This window comes from Saccopteryx leptura, chromosome 7, assembly GCF_036850995.1.
Source record: "Saccopteryx leptura isolate mSacLep1 chromosome 7, mSacLep1_pri_phased_curated, whole genome shotgun sequence".
In the NCBI taxonomy this organism is placed as follows: Eukaryota; Metazoa; Chordata; class Mammalia; order Chiroptera; family Emballonuridae; genus Saccopteryx; species Saccopteryx leptura.
Window position 1 is genome coordinate 61,122,887 of NC_089509.1, and position 12,969 is coordinate 61,135,855.

A 12,969-nucleotide genomic window follows, 5' to 3' on the forward strand; every position below is an offset into this window, starting at 1 on the left:
AATTCTTTTTTTTATTAAACACTATCAATATGGTAGAGACACAATCACAAAATAAAAAGACCACTTTTCCTTTAAAAGCTTCAAGTCTCTTACCTTTCTAGCTGGTGGGCCATGAGCTTTATTCACTCTGCTGCCAGGAATCCCTCAGCTCTAATCAAGTTCTCAGGTTTCCTTCTAAGTATCCCTAAGGCAAAGAAGAGGCACAAAAGGATGAACTCATTACTGTCAGATCTAAAGAAAATGCCTCATGCGGTTCAACTCTATCCAATACATTTTTTAAATGTGCATTTTATATTTTAAAAAGCATGTGGATTTTGTCTTCCATTCTATTTTTTTATATAAAAATTAGGGTTCCCTCCAAAGTCTTAAATGGTCTAGGAAGATGTTTATTCTGTGACCTGCCGTGACTCTAGGCACACTGCCTCTTATCAGAGGTTTAAGTTTCAAGAATGGAAGTATAGCAGTGTAATCTTGGTGAAAGGAGAAAAATGAATCTTTTTACAGGAATAGAAGGGACAGGAAGTCATAGATGACAGGCAAAATGGTAATGCTGAATCTGAACATCAAAATTGTTAGAATGAAGATTAACAGTCTTCCTTGTGTCAGTGCTATACCGCAACACCATGAGACCCAGTTTATGGGTTGCTTATTGGAAGCAACTTGACTTTTTTATACCTGAATCAGTTAGAATTAGGTTCAGCTATGAGTGACAGAATATTCAAAATAATAATGGCTTAAATGATTCAGAAGTTTATTTCTCTCATATAAACACAAGCAGTCTAGAACAACGATCATTAGGAGCCTGAGCTCTTTCTGCTTTATAGGTTTGCAACCCTTAACATGTGGCGTCCCCTTACTGGTTTAAAATAACTGCTCAAGGTCTAGTCATTACGTTTGCTGATCACACAATAGAAAAGAGAATGGGGAGACAAGCCATAGCCCCCTTTTAGGTAAACTTTTCAGAAATCTCATAGGACACTTTTATTATGTCCGATAGGCTAGAACCTTATAGCTAGTGGGAAAGCTGGCAAATATATTCTATATTTCACTATATGCTCATCTAAAAATTGGAGCATCTATAATAAGAAAAAAGAAGAGAATGAATATTGGTGGACAATTACTTCTTTCTGTGATGATACTCAGCTCATTCTAAAATGTAAGATGGTTGTATACTTTGTAAAGCTGCCCAAGTAGTCTACTGAAGGGAGCTTTCAAATGCAGAAAGTCCTGCCAAGTGACCAAGGAACATGACCAATGTTCACAAGGACTTCTCTAATGCAAGGCCAACCTGCAGGTGACAGAGAGGAAAATCTGAAGACCAGAATAACAATGCCAGAGTAAAGAAACAACCTAAATAGTTGTACTCTGGGAGCATAAACTCATATAGGCAGTCCAAAACCCACAAAATTACTTAGAACCATCATGTAATGGGAGTGTCCCAGGTGAGATTGGGAAAGAACTTGACAGATAGTTCGGTTACCAAATGTATTAAGGAAAGGCAGTGAACCCAGAAGCAAGATGTTACAAGGGGAAATAGTTTCCTCTTCCATTATTAGGCCATGTATGAACTTCGGGTATTTCTCTATTGTACAGACTATTGCAAAGGGGGGTTGCACTGTACCTGGAATAAAGTTGGCTGAAATAGCCTTAATGTTTAAAATGTTGATGCAAATACCAGAAGCTAGACAGACTCTCATTTAAAGCTGGCAACAAAATTGTTTTATATACAGACTGCCTGTTGAAAGCAAAGGGGCCCAAACAAGATATTCAGCTATACAAACATAACATGGGGACCATAAATGAAGCAGCAATTCAAAGAACCAGTGGCTCTGTGGGATAATGTAAAGGTTCCCATGTTCTAGGTAGAGATGAATTACTACAACCCTACTCTAGATACTGGATATGTGTTTCTTAGATTTGGATATAACTAACCTGTGGGTAGTGGATAGGGTCTCTGCTAAAGGGAGCAAACACTGCTAGTGGTGCCTGACCTGTGGTGGCGCAGTGGATAAAGCGTTGACCTAGAACACTGAGGTCACCGGTTCAAAACCCTGGGCTTGTCCGGCCAAGGCACATATGGGAGTTGATGCTTCCTGCTCCTCCCCTCTTCTCTGTCTCTCTCCCCACTCTCTAAAATGAAAACAAACAAACAAACAAACAAACAAAAAAAAAACACCACTGCTAGTGGCAAGTATTCTGTCAGGAAACAGGGCCCAAAAAAGGCAGTGTGAGAAAGGAATTAATTTTCTTTGACATGGACTCAGCAGAGTCAAACATACTCAAAGGCAATCCTAGTTGGAAGGGAGAAGTTGAGTTCTGGCCATACCGGAGGACAGGAGCTAGGCAAAAGGGTGACAAATCTCTCAAGGTAGCAGTGTTCAAAGGGGTGTGTATATTACTGAAAACAACAGACTTTCCAAAAAATACCTAAACCTGTTTTAAGAAAATCAATTTCTGTATCTCCAACTTCCCTATGTTTGCTTTCCTAAAATGATCCTCCTCCTTTCCTTAAGTCCTCATGCTTCCATATTTCAAAAGAAACCCATCTCTCTCACTCAGATCAAATCTTATTACAACACACTGCCCTAGATTGTAAGAAACTCCATGGAACAAAACAAGGGGATCATTGAAAAGAATAGGGTCTTAAAGCTTCCATTAATCAAGAAACCATTAAACCTCAGACTTGTGATCTTTCCTGTCTTATATTTCTTTTAAAGCAATGCATGGCTTTAAGAATGATGTTTTGCCCTATGTTCTGGAATGCTCAGAATTCAGATATATTCAACAGTGTAATGACAGGAATAAAAACATTTTCATTTCATGACTGCCTCTTCCATTCTCAAACTATTATCCAAAAATCCACTGTCCTGCCAGAGAGCTCCATGAGAACAAAGCAAAGAAATCGGTAAGAAACTTGGAAAAGTATAGTTTATATTTGTTGCAGAGATGATAAGGTGATCAATAAATACTCTAAAATATTAAAATACACTGGATTCAAATAAAATTGTTAGAGAGGTAGAAATTAAAACTTCAGTAAGAAAAAGGAATAACAAAAGTTACCAATTGTTAAAGATAAATTGAAGGGGTTTTATTTTATGAGAAACAGAGAGAGACAGAAAGGGAGAGAGGAGAAGCATCAGTTCTTCGTTGCAGCACCTTAGTTGTTCATTGATTGCTTTCTCATATGTGCCTTGATGGGGAGGGGGGGGCTATAGTAGAGTGATCAACCCCTTGCTCAAGCCAGCAACCCTGAGCTCAAGCCAGAGACCTTACTTAGGCTTCAAGCCAGTGACCTGTGGGCTCAAGCTAGCGACCATGGGGTCATATCTATGATCCCATGCTCAAGCCAGTGACCTCGGGTTTCAAACCTGGGTACTCTGATCCCAGGCCAGGGCTCTATCCACTGTGCTACCGCTTGGTCAGGCAAGTTTTTTAAAGTAAATATATTAAGATTTTATTGTTACATAATAATACAAACTGTGAAGCTCAGATCACTTGGTCCTGCTCATCTCTTCCCAGTTCAAAGTATATGCCTCTTAATGGCCAGCATTCTTAGTTCTGCAGTTAGGCTCAATGCATTCCAGCTTCAAAACACTCTTTGTAGTTTTAGCCTTTTTGCAGAAAATTGGCTTAGCCTGTCCACCATAGCCCCTCAACTTCCTGTCTTAATGTCGCCTTCCCTGCACATACAGCAAATCTTTGCCCTTCCTGTACTGGGTTACTTTGTGCAGTTGATGCGTGCCGCACTTACAGAAAGTTAGGCAGGTTTTAGGAACTTCACAATGTTTGCAAGAGTGCTATCAGCAAGGAAAATCAAGTTTGTTTTCTAAAATCAATGGTAGTACAAAATCACCATGGAAATTGGGCACTTATAAAATAGTGGTATTGCCCTGGCCGGTTGGCTCAGTGGTAGAGCATCGGCCTGGCGTGCAGAAGTCCCGGGTTCGATTCCCGGCCAGGGCACACAGGAGAGGCGCCCATCTGCTTCTCCACCCCTCCCCCTCTCCTTCCTCTCTGTCTCTCTCTTCCCCTCCCGCAGCCAAGGCTCCATTGGAGCAAAAATGGCCCGGGCGCTGGGGATGGCTCCTTGGCCTCTGCCCCAGGCGCTAGAGTGGCTCTGGTCACAACAGAGCAACGCCCCGGAGGGGCAGAGCATCGCCCCCTGGTGGGCAGAGCTTCACCCCTGGTGGGCGTGCCGGGTGGATCCCAGTCGGGTGCATGCGGGAGTCTGTCTGACTGTCTCTCCCCGTTTCCAGCTTCAGAAAAAGAAAAAAAAGAAAAAAGAAATAAAATAAAATAGTGGTATCAATATCTAGAAAGGCCAGAAATTTATATACTTTTTTCAACTTTTAAAGATTAAGTTTCTTTTCAGGTGCATTTGAGTGTAGTAGGTAAAATGTACTTTGTCAACCCCCCCCCCCCCACACACACACACACACAAATCCATAGTTTAATTCCTGAAATCTGTGAATAGGTTATGTTACTTTGCAGATGTAAAAACATTATCCTAAAATAGAAAGATTACCTGGGTTATCCGGGGGATCCAATCTAACTACATGGGCAGAGAGCTTTCTCACTCTGGGGTCAGAGATTCAGCAGCAGCAGCAAAAGATCAGAAGTGTGGGAGAGACGACCTAGCATTACTGGACTGGGGCAGCACCGAAAGCATTTCAGCTTCTAGGAGCAAAGACCAGCCCTGGCTAGCAGTGAGCAAGAAAAGAGGGACCTTAGTCCTACAATTGTACTCACCCAACAATGTGAATGAACCTGGAAGTGAATCTTCCCCAGAGACTCCAAAAAAAAAAAAAAAAAAAAGAAAGAAAGGAAGAAAAAAATGCAGCTCTGCCAACATACTGATTTTTGGTTTTGCAAGACCCTAAGCAGGTCAGCTGAGTCCAGCTGGACTTCTGACCCAGAAAAACTGTGACAGATTTGTGCTGTTTTAAGATGTAAAGTATGTGGCAATCTGAGATGCAAACTTAGATAGTAGAGTAAAAAATGTTAAGGTATCCAGAAAGATAAACTTGTGTTCCAAGGCTTCAAGGGTATCAGCACCTTATAGACACAGTTTTCTCTGTGCTATAGTTTCGTTATATCTTGATCAAAGGCCACAAAATTCAAGAATTGATCCTGGAGGTCACCTTGGGAACAGCAAAATGGGCATAATAAATTTAAACCTAAGAGTTTTGAAAACCTGTAGCTACGAGTTGGTACTTCATTCCCCTTTCAAGGTTAAAGTATCTTTACATATTTCTATATTAGGAAATTTTAAACAGTAATTTCACTACAATCCTCCCCACTAAGAAATACTATACCAGCTTCAGGATTGTCAAAAAGAATAAATGAAAACGTTTAAATACATAGTATAGTGCGCGGTATTCATACAGTATTCATTAAGTGTATTAGAAGTTTTACTGTACTTTAACTTTTAACTGTACATTTCCCCAATGCTTAATCAATCCTAATCTTATCACCACCTTTATTTTTAAAGCCAGAAACCGAGAACAAGTGTAGTTTAACTCTTTTTATAATAATCTCTAGTCTAAATGTTATTTGGTACATAAATGTTATTTGGTCCACCAATATAATGAAACCAAACTCTTCAGACATGAGAAAAATATAAGCCCAACTCTAATGAGGAAAGAAGCAGTTTTTAATTTTTCCCCACTCATATCAGATGTAACAAGTGTCCATCATACATACTACAACTTCCATGAGTAAACTATGAGTTTTGAGGAAATTCCTCAAAGTTAATGGGACACAAAAAAGAATTATCACAGACTTTTCTCAATATTTTATTCATGAAAGTACATTATTAGTATCTGAATAGTGATGCCCTGTATCTGAAAATATTCGTTAATAAAAACCAGCAGTGCAATTTTTATGTTAAACTTCATTTTTAAAGTGAACTTTTTTATGCACAGACCTCTAATCACTAGGTAAAGTAATGTGAGCAAGTTCTTGTTTTATAGTTTAAAATTACCTCAGAACATTAGAAATATATAATTACCAAGAACTTAAAACAGCCTAATGGTTATGAATATGAACAGTGCTAATGCAAGTTTTTACTAGTAACACCATTTTAGATTTGGTAATCATATCTGTTATATGAAATAATGTCCAGTACATTATTTTGCTCAAGGCAGATATATAAAATATATTTGTTTTTTTCTTACTAAAAACTTGTCTTTTGTAAAAGTAAACAGAAGACAAATTCACAGTTCCATAAGTACTATATAATTAACAGTCATCATTACTATTAAGAGGTACATAAATAATTCTTATTATGAGGAATGCACAAATAAAATAGGGTATAAATTATGTACAATTCCCATTACAACACTGGTAAAGCTCACTCTCTTCCTCTTAAAGTATTTCAAAATTGCAGTAAGTGAAAGAGATATTATTACAGAAATAATCCTTAATTAGAAACACCTGTATTTAACAATCACTAAAATCCTTTCTTACAAACGACAAAAGACACCAGTGACTCTCAACACAGGTGGAGAAATGATCATGTAGTTATATTAGTTGAACAGTTAGTAAAAAATAAATTACCTCTAGAAATGTGGCATTTTACTTATTTTAAAAATGTTTATTGTATTGATTTTAGAGAGAGAGAGAGAGAGAGAGAGAGAGAAGAGAAGGAGAGACAGGAACACTGATCTGCTCCTGTATGTGCCCTGACTAGGGATCAAACCGCAACCTCTGCACTTTGGGACGATGCTCTAACCCAGTGTTTTTCAACCAGTGTGCCGTGAGACATGGTCAGGTGTGAGTATAAATACATTTAGAAACTATATTATTAACTATATGTATAATATGTACTGTGTTAGAGTGTCATTTTGTGTCATTTTGGTAGGTGGTGTGCCCCAGGATTTTGTAAATGTAAAAAATGTACCGCAGCTCAAAAAAGGTTGAAAATTAACCAACTGAGCTATCTGGCTAGGACTAGAAACATGGCATTTTAATTTAATCATCCCTTCCACTATGGTGAGGAAGAAATGAAAGGTCTCTCTGAAATGTTCATAAGTGGGATTGGCAGAACAGAAGAAAATAATAATTGGATTTTATGGAAATCATAATATGACAATTCTACTATCTCAAAATATAGATATGCCATATTTCATGAGCTGTATATAGAAGGAATCTGACTTGGAGAGAAGGGGCATATATGGTCAAAATGTGAGATATTCTCTTACATGGATTTTTGAAAATTCTAAGGTGGTAAGTTCTACCACAAATTAAAAATTCCTAGGGAAATCCAACTATACTGACAAAGCTACCAAATAGATGGTTTTTGCATTGTATATCATACACATGCCTAGAAGGGCCATGATAAGATTATTATTTCTGAATGAACTTTAACAATAATAATTACCACACCATATACTGAGTACTCATTAAATTCCTGACACTATTTTAAACACTGTATATACATTAATTATTTGAATTATCACAACAGGCTAGAAGTTAAATATTATTATTCTTAAAGATAAGGAAACAGAGGCACAAAGAAGTTATAGTATTTGCTCAAAGTGGTAGAGATAATTTAAGTGGTAGACCCATAAAAATCTGGTTCCTAATAACTACCCTAAAACAGTGGTTACATACGATATGACCGAAAACAATACTGAGGAACAATAACTCAATTTGGCTATAACATGCATATTCTTTATGTTAAGGGTTACCTATATGAAAATGCCATTATGAATTTTTTCCTTAAGTGAGAAGCGGGAGGCAGAGAGACAGACTCCCATATGCACCCCAACCGGTATCTATCCGGCAAGCCCCCTATTGGATGATGCTCTGCCCATCTGGAGCTGTTGCTCTATTGCTCAGCAACAGAGCTATTTTATCGCCTAAGGTGAGGCCATGGAGCCATTCTTAGCGCCCAGAGCCAACTTGTTCCAACCTAGCCATGGCTGCCGGAGGGGAAGAGAGTTGAGAGAAATAAGGAAGAGGGGGAGGAATGGAGAAGCAGATGGTTGCTTTTCCTGTGTGCCCAGCCCAGGAATCGAACCCGGGACATCCATATGCCAGGCCCATGCTCTACCACTGAGCCAACCGTCTAGGGCTGCAAGTAGCTCTTATATTAAAACAAACTAGAATAAGACATCCAACATGTAAACTATGTAAAACTACATAAAAATTAAGAATTATTGTTATTAGACTGTCAAAAAGTTTAGTAATCTTAAGAGAAAGTCAATGAAATGATAAAATATGAAATATATAATATCTGTCCCAGCACATAGATCACTGTTAGAGAAATAGAGATTGATATGGTCGACTATGTAAATCAAACCAATAAGTAATGCAACTTATTTCTACTAATAATTACTAATTAAGTAATACTTCTTTATTAATAAGCACAACTCCTAAGTTAGTGATATTATGACAATGTTGGTACATTCATATTGTTTGTGCAAATTTGCTCAAATGTTTGGGGAGGCAAAAAATTGGCAAGAAACAGTTATATTCTGACCTAGTAATTTCATTTGAGATTAGTATACTATGGAAATAATTCAAAATACATAGAAAGATATATGACCAGAGATCCTCAATTCAGTGTTAAAATATGCAAAAACTAAAGACAACTAGTTTCATGTTGGGTACTTAAACTGAGGACACTTTTTAATGTGTCATTTGGTAAATGTCATGTAACCATTAAATATTATGGTGGTGGCACAGTGGCTAGAGCATAGACCTGGGGTGCTGAGGTCCCAGGTTCGAAACCCTGAGGTCACTGGCTTGAGTGTAGGCTCCTCAGCTTGAATGCAAGGTCACTAGTCACTGGCTTGAGCCCAAAGGTTGCTGACTTGAGCCCAAGGTCACTGGCTCAGCTTGAGCCCCCTGGTCACAGTATGCATGAAAAGCAATCAATGAACAACTCAAGTGATACAACTATGAGTTGATGCTTATCTCTCTTCCTTCCTGTCTGTCTGTCTCCCTCTCAAAAAAAAAGTTACAAAGGTTAAATAACATGGGGAAAATGCTAATGTTATAAAAGCAAATAGGCTGGGGCCAGAGGGTTGTGCAGGGGAGCAGGCAGCACCTCGCAGGTGGTTTTGGCACCCCAATAGGTCCATTTTGATGAAAAAAAGTAAAATAAAACTGTATTATAATTCTGTAAAAACTATAATATATATGCACAAGTTAAAAGACAACAAAAATAATGAAAACAGTTGGAGCTGACTTCTAATAACAGTATTCTAACAAATGTTCAATAAACAAAAGGAAACACACTGGCCTAAACAGCAGAATTAGAAATAAACAAAGCTATAAAATTGAAATATCAGTGGTTTAGGTTTAGTTAGGCAAACTAAAGAACAGTAAGGGCACATATTTATAAACTTAATTATACATGAAAGTAACCATATATTACCAAAATAACCAAAATGCACTTGGCATTTGGCCAAATGGCTTTTGCTAACTACAATCATTCCCACCCTGTCTTTCTCAGTAATCTTGTTGAGACTCTGTGGTAATAAGCTGCTACCATTGTTGATAGGGTTTTCTAGTCCTCACATATTAAGACAGAAAAAAATGGTTGAGAACCACTCTCTCTAAGATATACAATACAGATGTGGATGAATAGGCCTCTCTCCAAAACATTGTTTATTTACATCCTTTCTTGTTGTAAAAAAGTTTTAATTACTTTACTACCACTGCAAAATGCCAATAAGAAAAAAAAAGCATCACTAAATGTACTTAAAAATGTAACTAAATGCACCAGTTTCAAGAGGTTGTTAAGAATAAAAACAGCATATAGAGAATATATGTACATATATGATATACATTTACAATATGTAAAATAATTCCAATTATAGTTGGCTTTAAGGATCCATATACTTGCTTATATTTCTATGAAACTATCCCTTATTCTAACTTTTTAATCCTGAGCTTAAGAAAGAACAAAAGAAATATGCTTAGTGGCGTTTTCCCCATATAGAAATAGGTAAATACCCTCACTACTACCTCATCATTTTAAATAAGTTCTTAGCCTTAAAAAATAGGGGTGAGTATAGGATAAACACAGAATCACTAAGTTAAACTACTGACTTGACAATGCAAATATTTAGTTTTTTACAGTTCATTCTTTTTTTAAAGCACTTTATGTATTTAATTATTAATTTTAGAGAGGAGAAAGACTAAGAGAGAGAGAGAAAGGAGGGAGGATCAGGAAGCATCAACTCCCATATGTGCCTTGACCAGACAAGTGCAGGGTTTTGAACTGGCGACCTCAGCGTTCCAGGTCGATGCTTTATCCACTGCGCCACCACAGGTCAGGCCTACAGTTCATTTTAATTGCAGGGACTAACATAGCAAGTACTATATGTATGGATTTTTAAAAGAACAATTTGAACACCTAATTATTGATATTCATTAAATGAGAGATTCTATTATTTGCCCAGAGTGACAAACAGTAAGATTCACAAACTTGATCTAACAATTTAAAATACCAGCAGAGAACATATAAATCATTAAAACCCAACTTTTCCAAAATACAAAAATTTAGGTAGAAAAAATGTAGATGATTTCTTGAGAGTTAATGCTAGTTATAGATAGTAGGCATTGATGCACAACAAATATTATAATAGTTTGATATTCATACAGCTTCCAAATCCTGAATACAATAAAAAGCATCACTGCAAAATATTAAAGAACTGACATATAGTAATAACCACATCTACTATTATCTTAGTTTAAATACATGAAAGGAATATCCCAAGTATAAAAGTAAATGCAGAAATGTCTGGATACATGTTTAATAAATCATAATATCATGATCTCCTGTCACTCTAATCAGATGTAAAAGAAAACTTCCAATAAATACAATCAGATGTACAGAAGACATTATGTACCTTAAAAACACATACACAAAAGTCCCTGGAAGCTATTTCCTCACTGACAATTAAAATACAAGCACCTAAATTCTAAATTACCAAACTACTTTTAAATAATTAAAAATGACACTAGCATCTTCTCAAAGCAAGATTAAACATATTTTAGGAAAGCAGCATGCACACCTCTATAAATTTGGAAGATTCTTATAATTACAAAGACCAGGCAGGACTCTTAATTGTAACTCTATCATTGGTGGCCTTAAAGATGCATGAACTTCCTAAATCTGTTTATTGAGCTGCAGAAAGGAATCTATTTTTTAAAAACATACTTTACATTGTTTCTGTAATTTTGAAAAAAAGTGTTTACAATGGATTTCTCAAGTCAGTGTAACAAATTTAATTAAGTGATGTAATTGCTATGGTGTCTTTCAAAGCATATGAACTTCTAGGGTTGACTTTTTTAACCAGCTTTTCACCTCCATAGCTTTGGTACAAAGGACCAAGGATACATAGTTAAAGATTATACCTAGAAAGGCTATTATTGACAATTCCAGTGATTATAAATTTCTTCAAATAGAACAAATGTGTTCAGAGGTACAGTTTTTGTTCTGATTTCAAATATATAAATGAAATGTATGCACTGTTACTGTTTCCACGATTTAAAACTCCTAAAAAGTTGATGCTTTCACATTATAATTTAGGGATTAGTCAATAGGCCTAAAGTCCATCAGGAGTAATCCTTTTACTCAATCATATTCACGGTAGTGTTACTCTTGGCTTCACCTGTTGTAAGACTCCCAATTAAGAGAAGACAATTTTATACTACCTAGAGGCACAGTCCCCGGCTTGTCTAGCCTCTCCCTTCTTCCTGTGTCGGTTCAGCGAGCGAACATAGAACCCGAGCACACACATACATACACACACACACACACACACACACACTCACACACACTCTGCTCCGGTCCCTGGGGCATCAATAAAAAGCACAGGTTATTTCCCAACAGAAGCTCTGCAGTCCACCCACAGAGGCAAAATATGGGGGGAAATACACGAATCAATATGCACCCACATATCAGCCCCGCCCCACCCGGAAAAAGTAGGGGGCGGCGGGGCTGTGAGGGGCAGAAAGGACGGAAAAGGCCGAGACGTCCAACTCCCAGGTTCTCCATACCATTTGTTCCGTCCTGTTCTACCGCAGCAAGAGACCCTGACCCTGTTTTCAGACGCGCCTCCCCATCTTCATCCCCGCCACCGTAACATACACGGTCTCCAGCCACCGGGTCCTGGTGGGAGACCAGAGCCAGCCCTCTTCCTGCTCAATCCAGGAACTGAAGGGGAGCTCCCTGATCCCTGACCATACCCGACGCGTTGCCCAGGAACCTCTGAAATGACGAGAGGAGATAAACCGGGGGGAGGGGTCTAAGAGGAGCCGTTATTCCTTTTCCCTCTTCGTTAGGAAAGCGCGCGAGCGGGGAGGGGCCGGGACAACGAACACCAGCTACCTAACGGTCCGGCCTGGCCGGCCGGGCTCCTGAAGCCGACGCGGCGCGGCCGCTGAGGTGGCAGCACAGTCACAGCCGCCCCAAGGGCTAGGCACCCAGGCAGGAGCGCCCGAGGTGATGGGAAACGGGGGGGTGGGGACTATGGTGAACGACGTCGCCATGTTAGTGCCTTCTTTCTCCGTATCCCTACAGTATCCAGTCCTGCGGCACTGTCCCCATCACTACTCACCTTTCTAAGTCACTAATCCATGCTTCTTTCGGTCGCCTGGGGGGGGGGCTGAGCTCAGCCGTGTTTACAAACTACCCTTAGGAGGAAAGGGCTGAACGGCACTTTAAAGGCCACGGGCTCCCACAGGCTTCCGTCCTCTCTCGCGAGATCGGATTGACAACCTTTCTCCCCGCCCCACTCCTGGAACCGCCCCCTTTTCTTCTGTTGCCCCTTCTCTCCATGCAAACGCCCCTTCTCGCCTTCTTTACGGAGTGCCTCCGGGTCAGGTGATCCTTCAGGTTTAAGAAAAGGGGGCGGGACTCCAGGAAGGCGGGGATAAGAGGGCGGAAACCAAAGGACACTCACTAGCTGATGATTGGAAAAAGAGCGCGAAGGGCGGGAAGAAGTTTTG

At 38.9% G+C, this 12,969-nt stretch overlaps 1 protein-coding gene across 16 annotated transcripts in view; it reads right to left on the reverse strand.

Moving 5' to 3' along the window:
* Window positions 1–12,815, reverse strand: part of ATF2 (activating transcription factor 2) — a 92,616-nt gene extending 79,801 nt beyond the window's left edge. For 7 of the 16 annotated variants that reach the window (XM_066346027.1, XM_066346013.1, XM_066346015.1 and 4 more), the window contains exons 1-2: window positions 12,579–12,815; window positions 94–184 (exon numbers count right to left, since the gene is read on the reverse strand). The gene's annotated coding sequence lies outside the window, so the exon portion shown is untranslated. Of the gene's footprint in view, window positions 1–93; window positions 185–4,749; window positions 5,011–5,055; window positions 5,142–12,018; window positions 12,197–12,578 lie in introns of those variants that run through there. The other 9 variants (XM_066346019.1, XM_066346016.1, XM_066346022.1 and 6 more) reach the window with 6 other exon arrangements.
* Between the last annotated feature and the right edge of the window lie 154 nt (window positions 12,816–12,969).